Source organism: Camellia sinensis, chromosome 10 (assembly GCF_055761805.1).
Source record: "Camellia sinensis isolate YWXY chromosome 10, ASM5576180v1, whole genome shotgun sequence".
NCBI classification, from domain to species: domain Eukaryota; kingdom Viridiplantae; phylum Streptophyta; class Magnoliopsida; order Ericales; family Theaceae; genus Camellia; species Camellia sinensis.
This window is the reverse complement of record NC_138970.1, coordinates 120,809,770-120,821,885: the sequence shown is the minus strand read 5'-3', so window position 1 is coordinate 120,821,885 and position 12,116 is coordinate 120,809,770.

The following is a 12,116-nucleotide window of genomic DNA, read 5'->3' as shown; positions in this document are numbered from 1 at the left end:
AGAGTTGCATCTTTATGCCTTAATTCTTGGGCCCATTGGCATGCATGCTTGTCTAGCATTTTGTACCATCGATTTAGCACCTTATGGCCACTAATTTGGGCATAGTTGAGGGCTGCCCATATTGGTTTAATACCATCCTTGCATGTTGTTGCATGCTCGTCTTGCATATTGTTGTATGCTTGCTCTGTCTTTGCATGTTGTCGCATGCTAGTTCCATTACATGTTGTTGCATGTTTATCACACTGCATTTTGCATGCTTAAGTTATATTGCATGATTGCATGTTCAAGTTAGCATCGAGTATGCCACATAGTCATATTGCATGTTTGCCATGCTTGCTTTGCATTATCGTTTGGATTAAAGTGTTAATCCGAGCACGAGGAACGAGGGGCGTTTCATACTTCAAGTGATGAAACATGTCTCAATTCTCGGTCGCCGATGCTCTTGATTATCCATGATAGAGTTCTAGGCATTTATGTGTTTATTTGTGCATTCATTTCATATTGATTTGCACAAGTTGGATCTTTGGCCATAATGCATCGGGATGCATGATTGATGGTCGTAGATCCGACTATGCCTCTCCCTTGATGTTTTGAGATGATATGGGTGGCATAGTGCGTACATACCCTTGGAAGACCCTCTCTTTTCTCTGTTTTGTGCTCTACTGCAGCTTGGTGTCCCAGCACATCAGTGGCCGGCAGTGCCGCGTTGTTGGCCGGCACCCCTTCATTTTTGGTCGGCAGTGGCTTCCCCTGGCCGGCAGGCCGCTGATGCACTCCCCAGCATGTTTTTGGTAAGGTTCAGCAGGAATTCCTTGAGAACACCCTGCAGACAGAGCCTCTAAAGAGCAACCAGAGGGCATTTCGAGGCGAGAAACCAAATGCGAACATGCATACCCTTCTGCTTCTGTGAACAGAGCTAGAGCAGCTTTATTTGTTGCTTTCTCATTTTTGTAATTAATTAAGTTTTGTAATAATTAGTTGTAGCTAGTTATTCAATTCGGTCATGTAATAATTAATTAGCTTGTTAGTTAGTTAATTAGTCGGCATGTATTATTTATTCGGACCCTCCGTCGAGAGGACCAATTTTGTAATAAGTGTGCGTGCGTGTGTGCATGTCTTCCAACCCTACATCTTTCTCCCTTTTACTTACCCGCTTTTGTTTGTTAGTTTTAGGTCATTTTTCAATTAGCATACTTATGCTTTGCATGTTTGCATCCGTTCATTTGTCTAGCATACTTATGCCTGCATGTTTGCATCCATTCATCTATCTTGCACGCACCGGGCTCGGCGCATCAGACTAACTGCATCATATTTCAATTCCAAGTTAAATACATGTATCAATTGCTGCATCTTATATGCCATTTTAGAATAGCCGAGCCTATTTCTAGTCACATTTTGCATGCGTTGCATTATCCATCTCAACATAGCTAGGATCATGCATTTGATTACTAACTAGTTTCTGTTTTGGCTCGAAGTACTAGGTAAGCTTTTATGCTTTAGCATACTACATGTGTGTCATTGATTGCCATGATAGCGTGCTTGCCATGAGGCTATTTGCTTAGTTGATATAACTGCCTGAATGCCTGTGGGTGAAGGTTGGATTACTTGAATTGGAATGATTCATTGAAATCCGCATTTTAGCCTACTTACGAGTAGCAAACTTCAAACCATTTTCCAAACAAATAGATATGCGATGCTTTGCTTCAAATTAGGCGATCTAGTCTATATTTGTGTGTTGTGCGCATCACATAGTAATTCTAGCTAATTAACCGGAATAAGAACACATGTGTTTTCAAAAAACAAGATATCATGTTTAGTACAGGCCGATCTTTGATCGGGCAAGCGGTGGTGCTCATAGATGACCTTCCCCAATCGTACCCAAGTTCCCGAGCCGAGGCAACTTTGGTGATGACGGACACGTGGCCTTAGACACGAGTCAGGGTTTCCTAAATTCCCCCAAAATAAAATATTTAGGTGGCGACTCTGTATCTGGCAAAGCAGTCCATGTTTGGCACTTCTTTACAAAAATCAATTTTCCAAAACGATTTGCCAGATTTGGACTCTTTGGTGATTTATCGGTCTCGCATTGCATTTTGCGAGACTAGATTCAGAACCGTGACATTTGAGTCCGAACTGTAGGCATGAGGCCCTCGGGGCGCGTCTACACCCCTCCCCTGACATTAGCTTTAAGAACGAGCTGATTGTTGCTGACCCAAACTCTGTCTACACTTAGAAGCCTTGTGACCTTATTGGCCACATTTAAAACAAGTGATACGACTCACACCCATATTTCCTGAACTCCTTATAGAAACAGACCCTGAAAACTTGGTCTGTTGTGGCAAAGATTGAAAGGAAGAAAAAGAACCCCTCGACCTCTTGGATGACCTCGTGTCCACTCAAGACTCCACATACACTGACCTCTTGTGTTTCTGCCTAGACTCTTCGACCTCCAACATGATCTCCACATGAACTGTGACTTCAATAAGCCTATCATACTCCATAAACATGTTGCCCATTATCTTTATCAAGATCTTGGGCCTCAAACGGTTCTCAAACTCCAAGCATCGATGCTCTTCGATCGCCACCAGCTCGGGTGCAAAACGTATCAAACTGGTAGTGTATCAAGTTGTCTGAGCTCTTCAAACTATTTCTTCAGCCTCTCCCTAGCAGTGGGAGGAAAAAACTTCTCCTAGAAGGCATGAGTAAATGCCTTCCATGTGTGCTCAACCCTATGATTAACAGACTTCCACCATTGACCGACTTCTCCTCTTAGTTGATAACGCAACTTGAAGGTCTTCCTTACGGATATCCAAGATTTTAAAGGACTTAAGAATTTGTTCTAACCATTCATCGACTTTCATGGGATCGGGTCCGCCACTAAACTTAATAGGATTAGAATGAAAGAACTCTTCATTCAAAAATGAGGTCCTAGTTTCCCCCTCCACTGTTCTAGCCGCTTACTCGACTGGTAGTATGTCTATGGACTCTCAAAGAGCCCCAACCATTTCTCAGGCTAATGCCCCATTGCATCTTGGGCCAGAGGAGTTGCCACATTGTTTTGTCCTACCCCTTCTTCTTGGAGAGGAAGATCTTGCTGGATTAGAATACCCCGACCACCCCGGCGAGGTCTACCACGGTCTCTGTCACGTCCAGACATCCTATATGAAAGTGAATGCAGAATAAAATTAACTCTCAATTCATATACTCATACGCTATATCACAAATCACACCCGAAATATCTCAATTCTACTCATGTATCTATTTCACATAAGGCAAATCACATAGGCACATAAACACATAGAGCACATACGGATCACCTTCTTAAGATATCAACTTGGCCTACGACGCTTAAGGACTTCCAAGTGGAAACAACATTGATCAGGTGCCTTTCCAATAGGACTTCGATAAGTGTAATGGACGCAAGTCATATCTTAGAAACTTGACCCTATACCTATCTAGCCACACAAGAACATAAACACATAAACATATAAGACACTCATGTCCTATTCCAACATGATAAACCCATTATAGCATAAGCCACATGCTACAAGCTCTAGGTATTCAAACTCAATTAGCTCTGATACTAATTTGTAATGCCCGATATTTCATCATCAATTCACAATTGTAATGCCCCAAAATAATAACAACAAACTACCATACGATATTCAATGGAAAAGCATCGAATTATATATAATTAACCTTTCGTCAATGTTCTGTACCATACAACAGATGACATATGTATATATACATTCATAAATCCTAGATCCTGAATCTATAACATATGACATGTGTAACTGAATTGGAACAAAAGGAAGTACAGATAAATTCATGCCGCAAATGCTACATCTTTTCAAGTTAATGCTTGGGTACAACAAAAGTGAGTTAAACTCAATATATAGAAAGCCCAAGGCTTGCACAAAATAATTACACAAAAGAAACAAAAGAAGCTCTCGGCTTCAAGTCCTCCCAAGTTACATCTTTGGTGGAGGCATATCATCAGCACCTAGAAGTTGTTTTCTACGTATGTTGAGCTAAAGCCCAATATAGATGCTAGAACACAGTGTATGAAGCTTAATAAAGTTATATGGTGAATGCATATGTATGCAATTTACCAAAACATTGTACATTCTCTTTCAAAATAATGCAATGCTAATATTATATATTAATTCCTAAAAATAACACTTTTTATATCAGAAAACAGGGCAGTGGATACCAAACACTGAGAATCTCTAGGTACGTGTTTGCCAGTAGGCTATACAAGCACTACCAAAACCATTTTATTAGTACTAACCGGAAGGATCGACACCTAACCACCAAGGATACACAAGCCAACATATTAAACCACAATCACATCCCTTAACCAGATTCACCAAGATATACATTCATTTTTCTCAAAATAACATATTTTCAATGTTTAAGTATGAAACAATGCTCAATGCAAGATGTATGAGTAATTAGTCTCCATTATCCTAATCCTCATGTAATTTCTACAACAATCAAAGTTATCCTCCATCGATAGCCCAAACAGATATCCCTACTCAACAGATAAATTTCCAACAACAGATATAATCTCATAAATTTTAAACTGCAAGCGATAATTATATCTAACTCCACTCTTATCATCAACAAATACATTCATCTTATCTTTTCAAACCCAACATCTTTTCCTTTTCTTTCATAAATCAAACATCAATGATTTTCTAATAAAATATCATTTACTTTCAAAATCACATTTAAGGAAAGAATTTCCAATATTTCAACAAAACTCAACAAAATTTATACTCCCATAACCCTTCTCAAGAATTCATTTGAAAAACCCCTCTTTTACATTTCAAAATCAAGCCCTAGATTCAAACCCCAAATCCTCAAATCACTAGACCATTTTAAAGAACAAATAACCAAGCTAAGAATCATACAAAAGGTCGAAGAAATCCCTACCTCAAGTTTAGAAGAAGATGAGAACAAGAGTAGAAGTATGACGGAGCCGAAAACAAAATATTCTCTAATTAAAATGAAGCTTTCAAAGATACAATTTTCTCCAAGAAACTATGTGGAGAAATCAATGGATTTGGGTGTATGGAGCTATTTAGGTATGAGTTAGAGAGAGAGAGAAAGAGGGTGAAGAAATTAGGTTTAGAAGTGTTTTAGAGAGAGAGAGGAATGAAAAGAGACTAAAAAGTGCTCCTCCCCGATCTGATATACGTATAGATCGCTCGAGCAACCAAACCACCACTCGAACATTAGATACAATGAGTGACACCGCTCAAGATACAATGAGTGACACCGCTCAAGTGACCAAAACATGACTCGAGTGCACAAAGACCCCCTCTTAGAAGTTTAGACCTGCAAGAAACCGCTTGAGCAAAGAAAGGACCATTCGAGCGAAGATCACCCTACTCCCAGAAGTTTTGCGGATCTGCAAAAGTATTGAGAGAACTCAAAGACCACTCGAGTGACCAAATCATCGCTCGAGCAAACAAAAAAAAAACAGACAAAAATCCCTATGAAAAACTAACTCCCAACCTGTTCAAGACATAGCCAACAACTCCAAACAACTAAATCCGAATAACAACAAGATAAAAAGGATTATAGACAACAATAAAAGCATCGAATCTCAAATCCAATAACATGAAAGTATCAGGTCTAATCCAAACTGTTATAACAATGCTGATATAAGAACATTATAACTAATGACGATAAATTAAGCATTTAATAATCTGATACATGTTCTCACAAGTTATCTCTTTCCCCTTGAACTATTCATGTGATTACATCATTGTATTAATACATTATCAATTGAGTAAATAGTTCAAAGCATAAGAGATAATACAAAATAAAATGCCCTAACTGCTCACATCTTTTCAAGGATTTTTCTTGATTACACAAAAAAAAAAAAGGAGTCATATCTCCAACACAAAATAGCCGATGGCTTCTATAATCAACAATTAAAGAGCCTCTGTACTCCAAATCAAAGGTCATCCATTGCCAACTCACTTTGGCAGTACATTTGCATCATCTCCTAAAAGGTTGTTAGTTTTGGGGTGAGCAATCGCCCAGTAGGAAATACAATTAACAAATTGTATAATTAATCGAAACACATATGACCATGCCATGCAAGAGATGAGAAAAACTTGTGTCTGTTCTTTCGTAAAAACCATGATGCCAAACTGAGTAATGTCAATAACAAATTCTCATTCAAAACATAGGGTATAAATACGCTATGACGCCCTGATACAAGATTCGTATACCACAAGTACAAATATATATATATATATATATAGAGAGAGAGAGAGAGAATAATCCCACATTTGCCAACTCTAGAAACGGCAAGCTTGTGGACACCCAAACAAAGTTTTCCATATTCGCCGATTCTAAAAATGGCATGCTCGTGGACACCCTAAAACCTTTCCTACATTCATTCAGTGATATGCACAAGATATGGCAATTGGGCACCTTGACTCCCTACGCGAGTACCAAAATACATGACACAACTCAAACTAAGATACGATTCATCACCCAGACTCATACACTATTTATCTGTAACAACCATCGCCACTGTTTACAGATTAACCACTGATTACTGCTAAACTAAGACTGATTATGATTGGTAACTGCACTGATTGAAGTACTGAACTGCCTGACTGAAATCTGGAACTGAATTGATTAAGTATATCTGTTTAATTGTATGTCTATCTGTTGACTGTTTGATTATCTGTTCATGCCTTTGTGTTTAAATTGCGAATTGAAGGCCTTATCGGCGGCCGAATCTGAAATTGATTGATGATTGGTGATCCTTAGAATTAATGTGATTTTATGGCATATACAGTTAAAATGTGATTCAGTATGATTAAATTAAATTAAAGAATGTAAAATACATAGGTTGCCTTAGCTACCAAATTGTCATTGTGAGTGGGCCACTACCTAGGACATCTTTGAGCCTTATTACACTCAAACAAAAACATTTCCTCAGCCCCTTTGTCCTTGCTAGCCGACCAAGAGAGAGTGATAGTGAGAGTAGTGAATTCAACATAGAGATTTGGCTTGAATCTTGAAGAATTGAAAGCTTAAGTGCATAATTGAGTCTCTAGACTTGTTATTGAGGAACCTAGGTATGAATTTCCTTCTCTTAATTGTGTATTTAAGTTCCTTCTAGCATGGATCATGGTAGATTAAAGAGTTAAGTCATGAATTAGTTCAAAAGTGTTGAATTGAAGCTTAATCATTGCATGCATGGCATACTCTTGCATTTTAGAGCTTGTTCTTCATGAATTTGCCACATGCATGTCCATGTTTTGATCATAAACCATGTTTTCACCTTGTCTTTGAAAGAATTGGCTCATTAGAGCATGAAATTGAAGCTTTGAAATGGTTTAAATTCATACATGTTATGTTTGATTTATGTTCATGAAAATTGGTTTCAAATTGAATTGAATTGATCTTCATTTTGGGGCTTTGATTTTACAATTGAGCTTTGAATCATGTTAAACTATGAGTTTTGATGTGTTTTCCAGCAAACTAGCCCAAGAGGATCGAAATATGTGTTTTAAAAGTTGAATTTGAGCTTAAGGTTCAAATCTGGAAATTCCAGATTTTGAACTCACGCTCGAGCGGGGTTACTGGCGCTCGAGCGTGAAATTCGTGCTCCCAGTACTTTGCACTGTTTTGATGTCCGCTCAAGCGGAATAATTGACACTCGAGCGGGACATCGTGTCTCATGCTCGAGCGGGTGTCGAGCGCCCAATCGAGCGTGATTTTCACCTATCCATCACTTTTGACTGTTTTGCAGAACGCTCGAGCGGATAAGTCTGCGCTCGAGCGGAAACCTTTGTCTGCATGTCCGCTCGAACGGAGTAACCTACGCTCGAGCGTGACTCCTGTTTTCTGAAAATTCTGAAAATGCTTTTAAAGTGCATCTTTGCATCCTCATCTCATCCTAGGCATTATTAGGCCTAGTTTAAGGCATCGTAATGAGGATATAGATGTAGAACACACCGAGGCAAATTAGGGATTAAGTTATTATTTTCCCAACTGTGTAGCTTAGTGTGTGTTCAATCTGTAACTGTGTAGGGTTGGCGACTGGGGACACGCTCTAGCTTTACTGTAGCCCAGAACTCTGTGAGTAACAACTGTGTAAAGATATGTTCAAAATGATTATCTTCTGAACAATTGAACTGTACTGCTTTCTGAACTGATACTGTTAATTGAATGAATGTATGTCCTATATTCTGAATTGTATTGTGGCATCCTTAGCAACTACTGTTTACTGCTACTGTTACAGAGATCTCTGTCGGTTCCCTTGTTGGAACCACTACTGTTTACTGATTGATGGCCATCATTTACTGTTCGGTCTTTTAAGACCTACTGTTTACTGTACTATTATGCTAATGGATGTACCACATATGACTAAATGACTGATATATTGAATTAACGAACTGTTTTCATTACTGTAAAGACATTCATTCTTAACCTCTTTACGCATTACGTTATTCACTGGGCTTTAGCTCACTGCTCATATATATATGTAGGTGTACAGGCACCAGACCGTGGCTAAAAGCGTCGGGGTTAAGCTCCAGTTTTGCAAGCCAACCACTGTGCCTCACTGCGAGGTTCCGAGCCTGTCAAGTTATGGCTTAGGGGTGTTTTTAATTTCCCCGTCTATCTCTGTATCTGTTTTGTATGACTGTATGACTGTATAGACTGTTACGGTACTGTTTGATAGGGATTAGGTCCCTGAACTGAACTGAATGATTGTATATATGTACATACTGTTCTGTACTGTACACGTATAAGTGTATGAAAAGTCTTTTTGGCATACAGACTGTCACAGCTCATTGGACATTGTTTATTTACTGTATTGGCTTCCGCCAGCCCCTGTACTCTGTATTACTGTATTACTGTTAAGCAGGCCTTCGGTAATCTCGGATTACTGGCCGGTTACGGTGCTAAATCCATAGGGGCGGGTTTGGGTCGTGACATTATCCCCTTCCACCATTTTCCAATCATTAACAATTTCCAACCCGCAATGTATAATTAATGAATGGACATGATGAATGAGTTTACAAATCTCAATTTCCTAAGGCAGTTTCAATTCCCAACAATCCGATAATTTAAACATTCCCAATGAAGGTAATTCCCCAAGTCATACCCATCTTCATCTTAAGGTTTTGTGATAAGAGGTTCCCAACATTTCACTTTCCAACATAAAAACCAAGTCAATACAGCCAATTTCAAGGTTAGGAGACCAATTGAACCAAAACTCCTTTATTGAACAAATTTAAAAATTAGGGTTTTGAGAAAAATTGGGGCTTTTCCCTCTTTAAGCATATAAAGGCCTATTCCCATCATCCATAACACAATCATCATCATATATATACATAAACCTTTCGAGAAAATCATGAGATACAACCCCTTTTCATCAAACCCATTTGATAACATACAAAATTTTCATACATCTTGAAATCTATATATATATATATTGAAAATACCACATATGTGTGCCAAATCAAAGATATAACAAGTTAACAGTACCCCTAACCTCGAGATTGAAGGCAAAAGGTGAAGACCCAACTCTAATCTTTGAGAAAATGAAAAATAATCGGTAGACCTTGAGGATTTAGCTTTTCATTCAACCCTCATTGAAGATTTAAGGTGGATCTTGGGTAAAATTATGAAAAAGTCAAATGCTTTTAGGGTTAGGGTTCGGAAATGTGGAATAAAGAGAGAGGTTTGGAAAAGTGAGAGAAAAAATGTCTAGATTGACTTTTAAATATGTTGTCCCGAACAGACCGCTCGAGCGAACTTTCCGCCGCTTCAGCGAAGTACATGAAACCAAAGAGACCGTTCAAGCGAACTTTCCAATGCTCAAGCAAAGTACATGAAATCAAAGAGACCGCTCGAGCAAACTTTCCACTGCTCGAGCAGTAAACAGAAGGTCTCAGAAGTTTTTGCAGAGCTATAGTGAAAATACTAGGAGTCTCATTTCTATGCTCGAGTGACCAAACTACTGTTCGAGCGGCACTGCCTGCAAACAAGCAAGATACTGGAAGCCTAGCATCTCCACTCGATCGACCGATTGACCGGTCGAGCGGTCTCCCAAAACAAATTGTTACATTTCCATAGACAAAAAATGCAATATTTTGTTCATTATATAGAGGTGGTCCTTGGTTCTTATTTTGATTTGAGATTAAATTATTTACGGTAAGTCTATAAAATAAAGAGTTTACGGTCCACCATTAAAATAGTGCCATCTCATATAAAATTGAATTTCACAAAATTTTATCTATACACCTTCACACATATTATCAAGTCCCTCCTCATTTCCCTACTTCACTGCTGCCCTTCATCTTTCCAAAGCTATCATCGATCACCGCCTCCCTTTGTCACCGTGGACCGCCGCTGCCAGCTTTTCTCCTCATCTATCCCCATCGTCGATGGCCTGCCCCTCATTCCCCACCAGTATTGCAGCGTGGAGAGGTTTTAAAGTTGGAGAAAAATCTATTTTAGATGTGATAATCCTTTCTTAGACTTTCGAATGGTATTGTTCGATTTTCCATACTAGATGGTAGGTGGCATCATTTAAGTGGCTGTCCATAAATACTTGATTTACGGAACAATCATGTAGAATTTACTGTCTTTGATTATATCATTTGTTGTGAGGTTTATCATAATTCTTCATATTCTTTTTATAAGTATTCAAATAAGCATTCTTGGAATTCTGACCGTTGGGTAGGTTATTATTTGCTTAAGCAAAATTTACCTTTGTGGTGGAATTGACATGACCCTCGTGTTATCAACACATTTTGGCCTCCAGCTTCCTCATTTACGCGGAAGCAAGTGATAAATGCCTCTAAGGATGTCTCATTTTGCTTGTGGTGCATGATCTTTTGGAATTCTCTTGAAGATGGTGGTAGCTTGTCTATAATTCTCGATACTACCAAGTTGTCACCAATCTTGATGCCTTCATATCTCACGTCTGCAACAATCATTTGAAAATCTCGTGTTTGCTCCACAACAAATTTTGCATCCACCATTTGGTAGCGAAAAAATCAACTAATTGCATACTTCTTTGCTCTTGCCTCTTTACTATCATACTTAGTCTGTAAGGCTCTTCAATTTTTTTTTGAAGTGTAAGTGGTATCATAATAATCATAAAAATGATCAATAAGGCAATTCAAGAGATAAAAGCATCAATTATACTCATCTATATTATATTTTGCCACTTTTCTTCATGTTCCTCATACTCTTCATCAATCATCTCATTGGTGGGATATTTTTTTTTTTTTTGGTTCTTTTTGATGAGAACATATGCAACTGCAAGGAGACTTAGGTAGAAAAATAACTTTTCCTTTCAACCTCTTCCAATGAGCTCCCCTGAACCGAAAAGCCTTGTTGAAATCTCCAACACAGTTATTGATTTTTTCTTATACTTGCTCCATATTGATCTCTTTAAAATTATTGGTGAAAATACAATAAAATAATATTTTATTAGGAAAATTACAAAAAAAAGAAAAAAAAAAAGAGATATAATCAGATTAAGTTGAGGCACAAATACCCCATTCTCTTTAAGGAGATCAAGCCCATTGCGGTAAGGAGAGCTCAAACACCAATGCATCATTCACAGTACTCTGACTTGCCTCTTCCAAGCTACTATAACCTGATTGATCGTCTTATGGATCAAGTCAAATTTGCACAAAATAGTGAACCCGAAGCACTACCAAAAAGAACACCTTTCTTTGGCGTGTGAGTTGAATCCAATTTTTGCAAATTATACCCGATCTCAATTACACACACACACATATATATATACCTCTTGCATCTGCTCTTTTAGTCTTCGTTTGGGAAGAGTTAAAATAGCTTGGTTTTTTGACTATTTTAGCCTGATTTTTTTAGTCTTGTTTGGTTTTTGTTTTTGACTTTTTTGACTTCTGTAAAAAGAAAATATAATAATTATCATTTATATGTGATATTTTATCTTATTCACTTATGTATTTTATGTTTTTTTAACTAAAAAGACAAAACTAAACATAGCTTTGGTCAATGCGGGACTCTTCATAATGCCAAGTACCAACTACTAATCAATGTCGATTACCTCTCACTGGGGATCATGTGAAAGGTCG